This window comes from Cornus florida, unplaced genomic scaffold (genome assembly GCF_030987335.1).
Source record: "Cornus florida cultivar Cherokee Brave unplaced genomic scaffold, ASM3098733v1 CherokeeBrave_3.0.0_Hap2_Chr03, whole genome shotgun sequence".
NCBI classification, from domain to species: domain Eukaryota; kingdom Viridiplantae; phylum Streptophyta; class Magnoliopsida; order Cornales; family Cornaceae; genus Cornus; species Cornus florida.
In genome coordinates, this window is record NW_026775573.1 from 29,417,558 (window position 1) to 29,436,843 (window position 19,286).

Consider the following 19,286-nt stretch of genomic DNA (forward strand, 5'->3'; position numbering starts at 1 on the left):
GTGGATTCCCAAGTTGTAATCTTGAAGTTTTGGAGGATTGGAGTTTCATTTTTCAGTTATACATGGAGGGTTTTATTATTATTATTTCTTTCAACTTTATTCTATCTTTATTAATTTTTTTTGTCATCTGTGTTCGCTTTAAAATACTTAAATTGTTTGATATCCCCTCAGGTTTGGGTCTGGGCCTGATCAACCCATGTCTCGAATCCGAGGGGTATCACACCATTCATTCACCAACCACCACAACAACAAGGCCAAGTTCCATATAGAATGCCAAGGCCAATGTATGCTCAACAACCTCCCATCATTAATCAAGGAATTCAAAACCAAGGTATTCATGTTGCACCTCAAGTAGCTAATCCACCTCTTGCTTTAAGAGACCATTATGTGCCTAATGAGTATAATGCACCTACATGCATCCAATTGCCTCCATTTAGAGCACATCATTATGAAATTAAGCCATAAACCATTCAAATGCTTCCTAACTATCATGGACTTCCAAGTGAAGAACCTTACAAGCATTTGGATGATTTTCTTGAAGTATGTTTCCCGGTAAAATATACGGACATGCCGGAAGAGGTTTTAAGACTCAAACTTTTTCCATTTACCTTAAAAGACAAGGCAAAGTATTGGTTTAACAATCTTAGGCCTTTTTCAATCACTTCTTGGGCAGAAATGCAACAAGAGTTCTTGAAGAAGTACTATCCGGTTTCAAAGACCAATGCCATGAGAACCTAAAATTCGAGAATTTTCACATGGGGATGGAGAAACGTTTCATGAGGCATGGGAACGCTTCAATGAATTCCTTAGGAAGTGTCCACATCATAACATGCCCATCGGATAACTATAAGGGCATGGTTGATGCTTCCATGGGTGGCTCATACATTTATAGGCATGAGGATGACATGTGTCATCTTTATGAGAGCATGAGTGAAAATTCTTTGCATAGAACACTATCATCCAAGAATGGTAGAAATTCACAAGGTAGGAAGAGTGTTGGCTTACATCAAGTCGACCATTCAAATGAAATAGCCGCTAAATTGAAGTCTTTATCTCAAAGGTTTGATCAATTTTTGATTAACCAAAACTCGGCGAACCAAGTATCTTCCTTCCTTAACCATTCTCATCGTGCATCAAATGAAACATGTATGACTTGTTCTAGTGTTCTTCATTCTACTTTTCATTGTCCTCACGGACAAGTCCAAAATGAACCAAATGAACAAGTCAATGCAACTTTTGTGAACCAAGGGAACAATCTTTATGGTACTCACTATAATCCAAGTTGGAGGAATCATCCGAATTTCTCTTGGAAAAACCAAGGAGAGGGCTCAAACCTTCCCAAGGTGGTTTTCAAGGGAAGTACATTCCACCTCCACTTCAAAACCAAGGATCCCAAGGTTAGAGACCTTATCAATCACAAGGGAATCAATTTGCTAATTCTCATTTTCCCAACCAATCTTATTCCCAAGGTAATACTAGAAGTCCCACCTTTGAAAAAAAAGTGTTGAATGCTTTGGGCACTTTAGAGGCTAACACTCAATTGCTTCATTCTCACTCTCAATCTATTGTTAAGCTAGAAACCTAAGTAGGGCAAATTGCAAGCACTCTCAATGCAAGAGAGAAGGGAAAGATGCCTATAAATGCCCCACCTAAGCAACAATGTGTTGTGGAAACCCATTCCTCATCAGAAGGCCACACCATTGAACATGTTAATGCGGTGACTATCTTGCGGAGTGGTAGGATTGTGGACAATCAAGTTGGAATGTCCAATGAAGAGAGTGAACCGGTGCAACCTCAAGTTGTCACCCGTCTCGTTTCACATCCCATTCCTCCTTTATTGCATATACATGACCTTGTAAATGAGAAAGTTTTGAAAAATATGTTTAAAAAAGAAGTTTTGAAGAATAATGTTGAAAAAGTTTTGTTGAAAAATGATATGAAAATTTCTTGTGTTGAAGAGAGTTCAAAAGAAAATTTTGAAAAAGTGTTTGAACCAAAGGTTCCATTTCCGGATACCTTAAAAAGATCCATTTCAAAACACAAGCAAAAGGCAAAAACCAATGAAATCATTGAAATGTTTAGGCAAGTGAAAGTTAATCTTCCACTATTGGATGCAATCAAGCAAATTCCGGCTTATGCCAAATTCTTGAAAGACTTGTGCAACCAAAAGCGGAAGAACAAGAGCCAAGCACCAAGAAAAGTGGTTTTGACCGAGCAAGTAAGCTCAATTTTGCAACATAATACTCTTCCAAAGTTTAAGGACCCCAGTTCACCCACTACATCATGCATTATTGGTGATCATATTATTAATCTAGTGCTTCTTGACTTAGGAGCAAGTGTTAACCTTCTTCCATACTCAGTTTATGTCAAATTGGGTCTAGGTGAATTGAAACCGACGTCGGTAGTTTTGCACCTTGCCGACTGATCCATTAAAAAGCCTAGGGGTATAATTGAGGATGTTTTGATTAAAATTGACAAATTCTTCTTCCCGGTTGATTTCGTTGTCATGGACACGGAACCGGTCCCCAATCCTAAGAGCCAAATTCCTGTTATCCTTGGCCGTCCTTTCTTGGCAACCGCTAATGCCAACATCAATTGTAGGACGGGGATAATGAAGATCTCATTTGGCCACATGAAGGTGAAGTTGAATATCTTTAATCCCACACCCAATTCATTTGACAAATGTGAAGGAGAGGTTAATGTTGTAGATAAATGTCATGATCTTCAATGTCAAGGAAATGAGCTTTTGTGTAAAACCAAAACTTCCAAAGGATCATCTTCAACCTTGCATTCTCAAAATCTTGTTTCAAACTCTTGCTTTGAATGGGCATGGATGCCCAAAGGTTGTGATTGCATAGGCAAGGGACCAAATGTTTCTTTTGAGCTTAATCCAACAAGTTCTTCAAAGAACCATTTGTTGGGTGGAGTTCAAAGCATCTATCACCCCAACAAGGAGGGGATGCATTATAAGATCTTTCATCCGGGCTAAAAGAGCCCAATGTATTGCTAGAGACGTTAAAGACTAGCAAAAGCATTCGTAGGGTATCAAAACCCTATTCCTCCCTCATTTTTATCTTTCATCTTATTTTTTGCGAAGTATAGATACTTGTTTTTGGTTCATATGCATTGAAAGGAACTTTAGTGAGGATTGCATGAGCTTTCATGTCATTATTGAGCATTCTGCATAGTTCGATCGATCTCAAACTTAAGTTCGATCGATCGAACTCCATTCTGCATCTAACACTTAGAAAAATTTTCGACTTGCAAAAACCTGCATCCAAATCACCTCTCTGTCCCATCGTTCGAACCAACTCTTAGATCGATCAGGAGGCCTTCGATCGACCCAACTTTCAAGTTCAATCGATCTCATGATTCAACACTTAGAAAAATTTTGAGCCTGCATCAACCTGTATATTTTTGCTCTCTGTCTGATCGATCGAAACATTCCAAGATCGATCTGAAAGTCCTTCGATCAATCCAACTTTCAAGTTTGATCGATCTTTAAGTTCCAAAACTTAGCCAAAATTTTGAACCAAAAAACCTGCATATTTTTGCTCTCTATCTGATCGATCGAACTCTTGTTTCGATCGATCTTAGTTCTTCATTTCATTATTTTGACTTTGTTTTGACTTTTCAAATTTTCAAAAATCCAAAAATATTTTCATTTTTATTTTATTTTATTTCATTTTATTTTATTTTTCAAAAATTCAAAAATATTTTAATTTATTTAGTTTTTAATTATTATTGTTTATTTAATTTATAAAAAAAAAAAACCAAAAAAACCAAAAATATTTTATTTTATTTTACTTCATTTCCCAATTTTTAATTTTAATTCCAATTTTTAATTTTGATTTTGCAATTTTTAAAATTTTCAAAAATCCAAAAATACTTTGAAGAGAGTTCATCAAAGTTCAATCGATCTCAATTGAAGTTCGATCGATCGAACTCTGTCGGGAATGTTTTTAAAAATAGAATCAAGGGTTCTCAAGATCGATCATTTAGATTGATCTCACCCTCTCTCAAACCCTAACCCCTCTTATCGCCGCCACTGTGCACCCATCTTCATCATCATTTCCGGTGAACCTCCGGTGAAATCAATGAGCTTCAATCGTCTCTTTATCTTTCCAGATCTCGGATTTCATCTTCCTCTTTTTATCTCATCTCTTCCCATCCATTTGAGGTAAGATCCATGACCTCATGCTTGATTTCGGCTTAGATTTCATGTATCCATGCTTTAGATGTCGAATCCATGCTTATTACATGATCAAACCCACCATTGTTGAGCTCCGAAGCACTGTATTTTCATATATATATGTGTGTTGCTTCGTGTATATATTTTGCATATTTTTGGATTTTGATCTCATATTGGGAGTTTGGGCCTCGTTCAGTGATAGGTATTGTTGATTTGATGTGTTGTTGGGCCCATGAACACGTTCGTGTGGGCCCCATGCTTCCAAAGTCACAGATCTGTGACCTTTGAGTTTTCAACATCGCACAGTTCGATCGATCGAACTTGTATCTCAGATCAATCTTGAGAGATCAATCGAACTCATGTCTCCGATCGATCGAAGTAGTGAGATCGATCTCACTTACTTTCGATAGATCCAACTTTTTTGATCGATCTCACTTTTTATTATGATCGATCGAACTTCACAAATCTCACACATACACTTCATTTATCATATCTGATGTTCATGCTATCATATCTATGCCCAATGCCTGTGATATTCCACATTGGATGCATTTCATACTTACATTGTTTAACATGTTTCATATTTTACCACTTCCATAAATTCATGTTATATTTGTTTTGTCTATTTTACTTGACATACATGCTTTTATATCGTGCTTAAAATTTCTTATTCTTGCACTAACTCCCATTGCAAGTTTTTCTTTTTCTTTTTGTAGGCCATGGTTAAGAGGAAGACCGTTGCCAATAGGCAACACGGGCCAACCTGACATATTAGGCCACGGACAAAGGAGCCAGCAGAGCCCTCTTATGCACAGCAGGAGCCAGCACAGGCTACCCCACCGCAGTCACCATTTCATGAGCCTAAGGATGACTACATACCCCTTCCACCTCTGCGGCTCATCCTGCATTCACACCATCACAATTTCCACCGCAGACTGGAGCTGAGCATTCATATATACCACCTCAGCCCGCTCATCTGGGGCGTGATAGGCCCCCGCCTCGATATGCGCACATAACGATTGACCATGAGTCGGAGTTCGATACAGCCTTCTTCTTTAGATCGGTGCTGACCTGATCCGCCTACCATGACATCATACAGAAGGGCCTGGCCACTATTCTTGCCCCCGTTATAAAGCTGATCTCCCACGACTGGTACGGTTGTTCTACCAGAACCTCCGACCATCCCCACGTACCACAGCCGAGATGGTCACTGCTATCGATGGCCATTCAATCACCATCACAGTGGACTCTCTAGCCTGCTCTTGCGGCTATCCACACAGATGTCCTCCAGAGCTTCAGGAGACATATCCGAGGCTATTCAGGCCTTCTTATGCCGACATGGCAGTTTTTCTTACAAGTCACCATGCCAGTGGCGAGACCTTCGCCACTTGGACATTCCTTCCAGATGACGTTTGGTTTACCGATTCCGTTCTCTATCGCAACATATACATGGCCGGACATAAGATTCAGAGGAGGGGCAACTATCTGACAGCACTCTACTCCTTCTACACCGGGCATTGGGTGTCTATTCCCGCACTCATCTAGAGCGTGATGAGGAAGCTGTATGACGAGTACATCAGCAAAGAGACGCCCGGACTGGCCAAGTCTCTTCCTTTCAGCCACTTCATCACCCAGATCCTCATCGATCAACGCTACCCCATCCATCCGCGGGAGCACCCCGAGAGAGGTTCCTGTCACTTCCTCAGGAAGGACTGGAATAAGAGCTACCGCTCTATTATTACAGGACTGCAGGACCACGCGGTAGTGGCTGCAAGGGAGTTAGAGCTAGAGGAGGCAGAGGCACAAGCACCAGCAGAGGTAGCAGTAGCACATCCCGCAGCGAACGATGCACCAGTCGATCCAGCTACCGAGTATTTAGACATAGACTTAGAGTGACCTACAGACAACGCAGAGCAGGACTCTCTAGCCAGGTCGCCCATTCATGAGTAGGAGCAGACTCAGGAGCTTTCTTCTAATTCATCTATGCCTAAGGCTCCAAATATGACCCCCGGCTTTGGAGTACGTCTGTAGAAGCTTGAGGATGTTGTTGTTGCCATCCGAGCTGATCTCACCGCCCACAGAGCTGATTTTGCTGCCTTCCGCACGGATGTCACGACCATGTTCAAAGATCTATCCAGGGACATCCGCAGAGCCAGACCTGCCCATCTTACCTCATCCTTCTGAGTTCCCATTCCCTTCTATCTCATGATGCCTCTCTCCTTTTGATACTTTACCTTTGTCACTATACATTATTATTTCTACAGCCGGTCTGTCGGCTTTGATATTTTTGTTGTACCTACACTTTATCTATTTTTTATATATCTATTTTTTCTATGGATGTCATATGATTATATTCTCATATTTGTATGTTGGACTCCATCAGGTGCATCACAGTGACTTCAGTGAGAGAGTTCTACCCAATTTTCAGGACCACCCTTATACCTCTCTCATTTCTTTATCAGTTTATCCCATTTACACTTGCATGTCCACTGTGCACTGATTATCCCATTTTGTTATTTGATGAGTTTATCCAAGTGCCAATTTTTAGGACCACAGTTCATCCCAAGTTTGGGAGGGCTATGCCACCCACTTCGGATACTTCAGTCCCGATCATTCTTACTTAGTTGCACTGGTATACTCTTTCCTTTGTTCTCCTTGCACATTGAGGATATACTGGTACTTTACAGCGTTAGTTTTAAATTCAAATTTTGAGCATGACTTGTGTATTTGAGGGATATTTCTATGATTGGTCCATATTTAGCTATGATTTTGATTTTTTGAGGACTATATTGCTTAAAATTTATAAATTACTTGATTTGAGAGTCCAATACTCCTTGTATGCCTTATAAATGCCATTTAGGAGTAAAGTTTTTGAAAAATTGATATCATTCTTGCACTTGTGGTCCACATCATCTTGATTTTGTGATTGTTTTGAGATTCATTCTAGAATTTTACACTAGCACAGGCGCACACTATCATTCATTTGTGGGGTACATGCTTTGTTAATTATTGAATTGGTTATATCCCAATTGAGCTAGTAGTGCATTTAAAGCTTTCAATCTTGATAAAGGTAGATAACAACCCCTTTCACTAAGTAGCCGGGATTCTAGCCTCATCAAGCACTAAACTTCTTGCGCCGAAAGGTAGAGGGCCCAAACTCTAGGTTAATAATTGAATTTAAAATAAAAAATAAAAAATAAAAGTTAAAAAAGTAATAAAAAGTGAGGAATTCTCCCAAAAAGGTGAGAAGTGGGAAATGAATAGATAGTTGTTGTCTTGATTTGTAGCCTAGTTGATTTCAGCTTGTAAGTCCGTAAGGGTATTTGAATGCCTAATGCCTTAAAACCATCTGGTTTGGGATTCATTGACCTAACACTTGACCTAATGAATCGCTAGAAAGCTTAATAGATCAACACATTACACCATACTTCTATCTTTGATCCTAAAAAAAAAAAAAAAAAAAAAAAAAGGAGAAAAAATCGAGTGAAAAGAATAAGCGCACCTAGAACAATAAAGCTTTAAGAAAAGTTTCACTTTTTATCTTGATAATCGGTACTAGATTTGTGTGCTAGTTTGAGGGTAAGGACGTGATTAATTCTTTAGTTGGCTAAGATAGCAACACATTTGATGCCGGTCCACTCAAAAGGATTCTAGAGTTGTTTTGATTTGCATGATCATTTTCTTGATGTGTGGAGGACCATACTTGTTTGCTTGATGTTGAGATTTTGGGAGATTGCTTGGAAATGTTTAAAAAATTGCATGCTTGAGGTAGTTTTCTTCCAATGCTTGTCTGCAATATTAGTGCCTCTTTTGAAAAAATGAGCTTAATGTTTGTGGGTACCATTTCTGGAAACCCTCACGAGACTTCACTCATCCACTAGGGGTAACTTAGGGGTTTAAAAGGCTTGTTGCATATGCTAAGTGCAATCGTGTTCCCTACGAAAGTGGCATTATCCATTTACTGTTTTCTAGATTCATACTTGTATAGTTGTTTATTTCATTCCTCTACTTTCTAGTTCATTGCTAGGGACTAGCAATATTTAAGTTTGGGGGTGTGATGAACGCTGAAAAGTGCGTATTTAAACCTCTTAAGCTTAGGCATTCTAATACCTTTATCTATCTTACTTTACCGTTTTAGATTGATTTCGTATTATTTTCATTTTCAGGTACTTATCCCGAAAATAAGCTAACTCAGCCAAATAAGAGCTTAATTGAAGCAATTCTAGGATTAAACAAAGAAAAGAGCAAAGTGGAGAAAGAATAAAGCAAATGAAGCCAAAGGTGGGAAGTAGCAAAGTTCGATCGATCCAAGTTCAAGGTTCGATCGATCGAACAATGATCGATCTCAGCACTTCAAGATAGATCCAAGCCTAGACCCAAAAGCATAAAGTCCAAAAGTTCGATCAATTCAACACCACCCTTCGATCGATCGAACATTTTTGTCCTTCTTAAAATGATTGATCCTATCCACAACTGTACCACCCACTAACCACTTTTGTCCTTTTCTCAAACATATCTCTCAAAATATCTCGGATTTATCATTTCCCAAAACGTTTAACCAGTTGGATCGATCCAGCCAAAGTTCGATAGATCTCAGCCAGTTCGATCGATCCAAGTCCAAGGTTCAATCGATCGAACTTCTTCTAGTGCGAAAAAGTTAAAATTTCAACTCATTGAAAGTTGTCCTTTATCCAATCATTAGGGAATATTGTGTGCACGACCCCAGCTCATTTTGGGTGTCATTTTGACCTACCTATATAAGGATAAGGATTGCTTTTTACAAGGGATGCCAATATCATTTTCATATCATCTCTTGGAGAGGAAGCTTAGAGGGGGAGGAGGCTAGAGACACCATTGGAGTTCTTCATCAACCAAGGAGCAGATTTCCACCATGGAGTTAGCCCTTGAGGGTTGCAGCAACATCACCATGAGTGGCAAGACATCCTCTTGGGGCTAGAGTTAGCCCAAGCATGCTTTCTATATCTTAATCTTGTGCATTATTGAGGGATTAGTGTTGTAATTAATGTTTTGACACTTTGATATATTTAGATCTTATTTACTCAATGATTTATGTGGTTTGATGCTTCCAATTGATCATTTCATTCTATCCATATGTCTATGTATGCTAGAATAGATGTTCATGTGCTTATCTCTAGATTTTGTGTTATTGATGCATGTCTATGTGTATTGATGCTATAGATTTGGAGATTGTCAAAACATAGTGCTTAAAGGAATGCTCTTGTGTTTCTCTTGATGGTTCATACTTATTCCTTGATGGATTGTGCCTCTCCCCTAGTTTATTTTCATGCTAGTAGTGTAGATGTAGTGTAGTTGTAGTGTAGTGTTAAATGGGAGGACAATCCATGCTTGTTGTTTGATGTTCCAAGCTTTTGAATGCAAGTAGCATATGTCTCTAACCTTGTGTTGTATTTGGATTGTGAGCTTAATGAAATGATTAATGACTTGTTTTGATCTATTGTACCTTTCACATGTTGTTTAGACAATATATACTTCATTGCTTAGATATATTGTGCCTTTTACATGATGTTTAGACAATACATGCTTAACTAGTCATCCTTGCTTGTTGAATCAACCAAACACACACACACCAACATTGCAACACACCATTTGCCCTCACTAATCACTTATCAATGGTATAGAAATGCATTGCTTGGTGGTGATCTCTAAACCCCAAGATCTCTCTCTCTATTACTTACTATTAATTGCATTCTTTTGTTATCACTTAGTTTAATTTAGTTGTTCTCTAATCAACTAACCAACCAATTGTTTGATCACTCGACCTACTAGCCCTAATAACGATTCCATGACATTGTTCGATCCTCACAATCCCTTGGGACGATCCCTACTCGCCCTAGCTCTATTTATAGTGAAAGAGTAGTAGAGGCTTCTATAAATGTAAAACTCTTGGCCCTCGCCTAAAATACACACTCTTAAGCTTATGGTAGGACGACGACCGTCAATGATCCTTTTTGAATTGTTTCAAGTTAATGTAAAAATTTATAAGAAATCGAGTCGATGCATGCTCATTCCCTATGAGTAAACTTGTTTACTCACCCCGAAGTCACTTGGGTTTTGTTCAGGTACGAAAATTTGGTTGGTGATGTTCATCATTGCTTGGATGATTGTAGACTTGAAGGTGTTAATTCTTGTAAAGGTTGGCTTGAAATGCCACTTGCAGCCTTATTTGTCAAAATGTGTATATTTGATTCCATTTATGTAATGTGTACATGAGTACACTCTTTATGATGTATTTGATATATATGAGATGGGGCTAGAGGCCAATGATGTGTAATTTGTATCCTATGTAATTTTTGACTTCATGGAATGCTATGAAAATATTGAAAAATGTTGAGTTATTGCTTCACCATGTTTGCATTGGGTGTGGGAATTCTATCTTGATTCTTCCATAGGGTTTCATTAATTATGTATGAAGTGTGGCCAAGGGCTAAACGGTATTTTGAAACCATTTCATAGTTTTGAGTTCCAAGTTTTCATTCTAAGTTTCATTTTTGTCATTTTGGCCGTCGGGGGGGTCATATTTTGTATCGGCGATACTTTTAAGCCATGGACCATTGTAGCACATCCTATTAGGTAAGTTACGTTTGCGTGCATGGTCGTTTTCAAGAAAAACTTCTTCCTTGGTGAAATGAGCCTTCTATGGACTCATTTTGCCTTTTCTTTACATAATCTGGTCTAGGGGTATTCTAGGATTTTTCTTCAAGAAATAAATTCAGGACTTAATATAGTCACTTAGAAAACATGATTTTAGGGGGTGTTTCTTTTTTGTGTTTTTCCAGAAAATTTCTTCTTGGTATCGGAAATCCCTCACGAAGTTCAGCTTTCTGTTTTACATTTAGCAGCTTTTTAGACCCTCATGACCTGATTTCATGGAGGGGCATTTGGGGTATTTCATAGTGTGTTTTTCTCAATTTCTTCCATATTTTCACATAGAAAACTCGATTTTGAGGGGGGTTTCTTCTTTGTATTTTTCCAAAAAATGTCATCTAGGGCCTCAAAAATCTATTTTTTGCTGAAAAATCCCTGTTGCCAGGTTTTTTGCTGAGCTGTAGCACAAGTGTGCAAATGGTAGATTCCTCGTAACTGGTTAGATGTGCTTGGGTGGTATAGTGGTTGTGATTTTTTGCCTCCTAACCGGTTAGAAAGGCCTTGTAACCGGTTAGATGTTCTAGGGTTGGCTCCTTTTGACCTTTTTGCCCCTTCTTCTTCTGTTAGCCATATCATCTTCATTCGGACTCCGAATCAAGTGATTTTTAAGTCTAAGTTCATTATTTTTTCTTTGTCTTTCCAACGGTGTACTCGGTAGCACCCACTTTTATGTTAGAAATGACCATTTTTTCCCTAGGTTCATTCTTGTCTATTTTTGAGACGCCACTTCTGCATTTGTTTCCTTTGGGTTCCGTGACCTCATTGAGTGTCGCATTGGTGTCTTAGAGACGTGTTGTATCTCTAAAGACCATTTTTTCATCTTTTGCTTCCGCATTCTGGATCCATATTGGGTCATCAAAGGACACACTGGGTTGAAAAATCCAGGGTCGTCACATAACATTTATATAGAATTTAAAATAAAAAGGTGACAGAAACAATGTTCGTAATAAATCATAACAAAATATTTTTTTAATTATTTTTTTATTAAAATATTTCAAACGTAATTATCTTAGGTGAAAATTTTACTATATATATATTCAATTATTAAAATGAAGAATATTTCTGTTAAAAAGAGAAGGAGAAGTGAGAAAAATAAGATTAAAACATTGCCTATTTATTATATATTTTTATATTGATTATGCTTTGATTCTATCAACAAGACACAAAATATAAAAACAGTCCTAATAATTAAAATTCACGATTGCAGCAAGACATCAAATATAAAAATAGTCCTCATAATTAAATTTATTATATTGAGAGAACAATAATAATATTCAAATTTAATCAAAAAAATTACCAAATATATATATATATATATATATATATATATAATAAAAAATTAATGAATTACTGTACCAATAGGGGGTGGGGGTGACATGTACCTTGCAAAAAAAGGCTTCGATCTTGGGAAAACTTGGACTAATAAGAAGAAGAGAAAGATAATTGATTAGGTTTTTTTTATTTTTCTATACATTAAATGTAGCAATATATATAATAAAATAATGCATAATCAAAACATAATATTAATAACAATAAGAATAAGAGAAAGACAATTGATTAAGGTTTAAAAAAAAAAAAAAAAAAAAATTGTATATATTAAATGTAGCAATTTCTTCAAATTCCAAGTTGATATGAGACATATGGGTCGGCAACAACCTTATTCACCATGAATTTCACTTCCGTTTTGTATATTGTTCTATCTCAATTCATTATGATTAAAGGATGGATTCGATCCAATTCATATATGTTGGACCCATTATAAATATCAATTAGTTTTAATTTCTTTCATTCGATCACTTACAAATTACACATATAATGATGATTTATTGAATTAAGCATGTAGATGTTAACATTAGAAATGCATCTGAAGTAGATAGTAAAAGTAGAAGTAGGGTTTCAAGTGATTCTCACCCTAATCAGAACAACATGGATACCAAAATCCTTAGAATTTTTTTATTCAACAATAGCGACTGACAAGGTGGTGATGGTATCTTTACATAGTATGTCGCATTTTAGAAGGATAAAAATATATTATGCATGACAAAGGATAAAAAATATTCCTAGTCAAAGTTTTTTTATAGAATATAGACTATATATATATATATATGAAAGGGGAAAATAACCTACCTTGACCAACCGCCAGACCTCTTCGACATATTCCGTTATTAGAGATAAAGATTTCCATCGGATAAGAATGATGACATTTCTTATCCAGGATAATGAATGACGACGTGGTTCAAAAGGGTGAGGATAACCTTGGTACAATTTGAGAAAGTCAAATGAGTAAATCATACCCCCGACAAATCTGGCAACAAACGATCTCCTCTGATCTCGCACAAGAGGATCTCCCGCGGAACCAATTTAGTTCCAATCAACAGCCATAAATAGGGCACCAAGCTATTAAAGAAGGTATGAGAAAAAACCCCTAGATAGAGTATACATAATTATTATGTGATACGATTACAAGTACTAACTTGATCGTTGGAGGGTCCTCGGCTGGCACCCCACTGGTGCCATTCGAGATGACGTCCTTTTATTTTGCAGGTAAACACTGTCGTTCTGAGTCGCGAGGATTTTTGCATCAACAGTTGGCGCCGTCTGTGGGAAAAATTAGTTATCTAAAGAAATAATAATCCTGACGCGACTTTGCTCGAAGAGTAAGACGATAGTTTCCAATCATGAGAACCATCCCAAAATCATCAGTTAACAACAGGTTTCCGTGTTCTTCTATAAGGATGGGTCTCTACATCATGATTTCCTGTCCATCATATTAGGGGCAAAACGATGGGTTGCATGATGCCACCTAGTGTACAATGACAATAATTATAATTTGGCACATCGACCCAGGCAGTCCAATATGGTGTTTTCCATCTAGCGATGCTTGGACCCCTCATTACTGAGGTTTGGTCATCTAAAACCAAACTCTATTTCTGGCTGCAGCCAACTACCAAGGCCTGATCGTTGAAGACTAAGGCCAAGTCCTTCTATGCCTACATAAATAAGCTGGTCTCCACCCATCAAGAAGATCACTACCAATAAAGGGGTTTCTACCTACTAGTAAAGCCTCCACCTACCAGACGACAGTCGTCACCTCTCTTCCTTTACAGGAATTGCCTATCGACTTCAGATTATACAGAATTTTGGATTGATAATCTATAGCAGGTTAATTTCCAGTAATCATTTCTAACACAATCTAATATTTTTAGACAACTGTAAATTGATGCAGCACCAGGCACCCCGTTCACTATATAAACATCTATAAAATAGGTCATCACCCAAGATCCCACCATCGGGGGCAGAATAGTGAATCACACGATATCAATCGTCGACTTACATATGATGACAAAGTTTAGAAGATTGACGTACCAACCTTGGTACATCGGGCTAGTCGGGTTTCTAGCTTCTCTCCTTTAGCGACCCTTCGGGGGAACTAGTCGCCTAAGAACGGTGCCCGATCCTCCGAAACTATTACCTGGTAAGTCTCTACACACCGGAAAGGACTCTAAGTCCAGTGAAGTTTCTACAATCAATCAGTCCACCGTGTCCAAAGTAGTCTCATAAGGTTTTTAACCATCAAGCACCAATGATGGTCTTTTCAACCTGGAACCAAGCTTAGTCACATGTACTTCAAATTTGACGGGTCACTACCACCACAGCCATAAAGCAAGGCAAGTATAAAGGATAAGTCCACGAAAGTGCAAAACTTTGACTCCCTTATTAAAGGGCAATCATATAAAGCTTGGGCAAAACATCCCCCTATTAAAAGGGTGAGCTAGGTGAAGCTCATAAAAAATAACCCTTTATTAAAGTTGCAATATCCCCGTATTACCAGGGATGATAATGAGTGTCTTGTATTATAAGGACCCGGGCTGAATAAATCCCGTAATCAATATCCCCGTATTACAAGGGATGATAACAAGTGTCTTGTATTATTATTTCCTTTACTAAAGGGACGAGCTGAGTGAAGCTCATAAAACCTAATTCCCTTATTAAAGGGATGAGCTGAGTTAACCTCATAAAACCTAATTCCCTTATTAAAGGGACGAGCTGAAAGAAGCTCGTAAAACCTACTTCCCTTACAAAAGGGACGAGTTGAGTAAAACTCATAAAATTTAATTCCCTTATTAAAAGAATGATGAGCTAAGTGAAGCTCGTACAATTTATTCCCTTACCAAGGGAAGAATACCTAAAGGTACCAGAAATAGTACCCAAGGGAAGATTACCCAAAGGTACCAAAAATAGTACCCTAGGGCAGAGTCCCAAGGGTACTAAAAATAGTACCCAGGGACAGAGTACCCAGGAACAAAGTACCTAGGGGCAGAGTACCCAAGGGTACCAAAAATAGTACCCAGGAGTAGAGTACCCAAGGGTACTATTTTTAGTACCCAAGGAAAGATTAACCAAGGGTACCAAAAATAGAACCCAGGGGCAGAGTACCCAAGGGTACCAAAAATAGTACCCAGCGGCAGAGTACCCAATGGCAGAATACCCAGGTGTAGAGTACCCAAGGGTACTAAAAAAAGTACCCAGGGGCAGAGTGCACAACACTTTGAGTTTGGAAATTAGTGTCAAGTGGGCATCATACTTAAATCTATAAACCGCTTAACACCTATACTATATAGTATGAGTGAGAAGGGGTCGTACCAAGGGATTATAGGGATTGAGCAATGTCGTGGAATAACAATTAGAGCTAGTAGGTTGAGTGATCAAACAATTGGTTGGTTGGTTGATTAAAGAGCAACTAAATTAAACTAAGTGATAGTAAATGAATGCAATTAAGAGTAATTAAGAGAGAGAGACCTTAGGGTTTAGAGATCACCACCAAGCAATGCATTTTTATATCATTAACAAGTGATTAATGAGGGCAAATGGTGTGTTGCAATATTGGTGTGCGTGTATTTGATTGATTCAACAAGCAAGGATGACTAGTTAAGCATGTATTGTCTAAACATTATGTGACAGGCATAATATATCTAAGCAATGAAGCATATATTGTTTAAACAATATGTGAAAGCCACAATAAATCAAAACAAGTCATTAATCCTTTCATTAAGCTCACAATCCAAATACAACACAAGGATTGAGACATATACTACTGGTATTCAAAAGCTTGGATCATCAAACAACAAGCATAAATTGTCCTCTCATTTAACAATACACTACAACTACCCTACATCTACACTACTAGCATGAAAATAAACTAAGGAAGAGGCACAATCCATCAAGAGATAAGCATGAACCATCAAGAGAATCACAAAAGCATTCCTTTAAGCACTATGTTTTGACAATCTCTAAATCTATAGCATCAATACACATAGACATGCATCAATAACACAAAATCTAGAGACAAGCACATGAACACCAATTCTAGCATACATAGACATATGGATAGAATGAAATGATCAATTGGAAGCATTAAACCACATAAATCATTAAATAAACAAGATCTATATATATCAAGGTGTCAAAACATCAATTACAACACTAATCCCCAATAATACACAAGATTAAGATATAGAAAGCATGTTTGGGGTTAGCTTTAGCCCCAAGAGGATGTCTAAATGGTGATGATGCTCTAACCCTCAAGGGCTAATTCCATGGTTGAAATCTGCTCCTTGTTGATGAAGAACTCCAATGGTGTCTCTAGCCTCCTCTTCCTCTAAACTTCCTCTCCAAGAGATGATATGAAAATAATGTTGGCCCCCTTTTGTAAAAGCAATCCTTATCCTTATATAGGTAGGTCAAAATGACACCTAAAATGAGCTGGGCTCGTGCACACAATATTCCCTAATGATTGGATAAATGACAACTTTCAATGAGATGAAATTTTAACTTTTTCGTACTGGAGGAAGTTCGATCGATCGAACCTTGAACTTGGATCGATCAAAAGTAAGTGAGATCGATCGAACTTAGGCTGGATCGATTCAACTGGCTGAGCTTTTTTGAAAAAGACAAATCCGAGATATTTATGGGAAAAGGACAAAAGTGGTTAGTCGGTGGTACAGTTGTGGATAGGGTCAATCATTTGAATAAGGACAAAAGTGTTCGACCAATCGAAGGATGGTGTTGGATCGATCGAACTTTTGGAACTTTATGTTTTTGGGTCAAGGCTTGGATCTATCTTGAAGTGCTGAGATCGATCATTGTTCGATCGATCGAACCTTGAACTTGGATCGATTGAACTTTGCTGCTTGCCACATTTGGCTTCATTTGCTTCCTTCTTTCTCTACTTTGCTCATTTCTTTGTTTAATCCCAGAATTGCTTCAATTAAGCTCTTATTTGGCTGAGTTAGCTTATTTTCGGGATAAGTGCCTGAAAATGAAAATAATACGAAATCAATCTAAAATGGTAAAGTAAGATAGATAAAGGTACTAGAATGTCTAAGCTTCAGGGGTTTAAATACGCACTTTTCAGTACTCATCACACCCCCAAACTTAAATATTGCTAGTCCCTAGCAATGAACTAGAAAGTAAAAGAATGAAATAAACAACTATACAAGTATAAATCTAGAAAACAATAAATAGATAATGCCACTTTCGTAGGGAACACGATTGCACTTACTATATGCAAGAAGCCTTTCAAACCCCTAGGTTACCCCTAGTGGACGAGTGAAGTCTCGTGAGGGTTTCCAGAAATGGTACCCACAAACATTAAGCTCATTCTTTCAAAAGAGGCACCAATATTGCAAACAAGTATTGGGAGAAAACTACCTCAAGTATGCAATGTTTCAAACATTTCCAAGCAATCTCCCAAAATTTCAACATCAAGCAAGCAAGTATGGTCCTCCACACATCAAGAAAATGATTATGCAAATCAAAACAACTCTAGAATCCTTTTGAGTGGACCGACATCAAATGTGTTGCTATCTAAGCCAACTAAAGAATTAATCACATCCTTACCCTTAAACTAGCACACAAATCTAGTACCGATCATCAAGACATAAAGTGGACCTTTTATTAAAGCTTTATTCATCTAGGTATGCTTATTCTTTTCACTCGATTTTTTTTTTTTTTTTTTTTTTTTTTTTGAGGATCAAAGATGGAAGTATAGTGCAATGTGTTGATCTATTAAGCTTTCTACTGATTCATGAGGTCAAGCGTTAGGTCAATGACTCCCAAACCAGATGGCTTTAGGGCATTAGGCATTCAAATACCCCTATGAACTTGCTAGCTCAAATCAACTAGGCTACAAATTAAGACAACAACCATCTAATCATTTCCTACTTCTCACCTTTTTGGGAGAAGTCCACACTTTTATATTGCTTTTGCAACTTTTTTTTTTTTAATTCAATTATTAACCTAGAGTTTGGGCCCTCCACCTTTCGGCGCAAGAAATTCAGTGCTTGATGAGGCTAGAATCCCGGCTACTTAGTGAAAAGGGGTTGTTATCCACCTTTATTAAGAATAAAAGCTTTCAATGCACTACTAGCTCAATTGAGATATAACCAATTCAATAATTAACAAAGCATGTACCCCACAAATGAATGCTAGTGTGCGTCGGTGCTAGTGTAGAATCCTAGAATGAATCTTAAAACAATCACAAAATCAAGATGATGTGGACCACAAGTGCAAACAATATATCAATCTTTCAAAAAATTTACTCCTAAATGGCATTCATAAGGCATATAAGGAGTATTGGACTCTCAAGTCAAGCAATTTAAAATTTTAAGCAATATAGTCCTCAAAAGATCAAAATTATAGCTTGATATGGACTAATCATAGAAATATCCCTCAAATACACAAGTCATGCTAAAAATTTGAATTTAAAACTAACACTGTAGAGCACCATTCCCCCCAAACTTAAATTGCACAATTTCCTCAATATGCAAAGAGAACAAAGGAAAGAGTATACCAGTGCAACTAAGTAAGAATGATCGGGACTGAAGTATCCGAAGTGGGTGGCATTGCCCCCCCAAACTTGGGATGAACTGTGCTCCTGAAAATTGGCACTCGGATAAACTTATCAGATAACAAAATGGGATAATCAATGCACAGTGGTCATACAAGTGTAAATGGGATAAACAGATAAAGAAATGAGAGAGGTATAAGGGTGGTCCTAGAAATTGGGTAGCACTCTCTCACTGAAGTCACTGTGATGCACCTAATGGAGTTAAAAGAACAGATCTATCAATAAAAGCATACAACATCCATCATAGATAAAAATAACAATAAAGTGTAATACATCCAGTGTCAAAGCCAACAGACCCGGCTGCAAAAATAATAGTATCATAAGTGTAGCAGACACATAACATAGATAGAGAACATAAAAAGATAAAGAGACTGGGAGTCTCAGGCAAAAGGAGCTCCGTGGATCTCCCTGGCTAAGTCACGAATGGCAGTCAAGATCTCCGTACGAAGGCGAGAAATGTCAGCTCGAATGGCAGCCATCACATTCAGACGAAGGGTA

The 19,286-nt window shown here is 37.7% G+C and overlaps 1 pseudogene; it reads right to left on the reverse strand.

Annotated features, from left to right (window-relative positions):
* Positions 1-731: 731 nt before the first annotated feature.
* Positions 732-831, reverse strand: LOC132301922 (small nucleolar RNA R71; annotated as a pseudogene).
* Between the last annotated feature and the right edge of the window lie 18,455 nt (positions 832-19,286).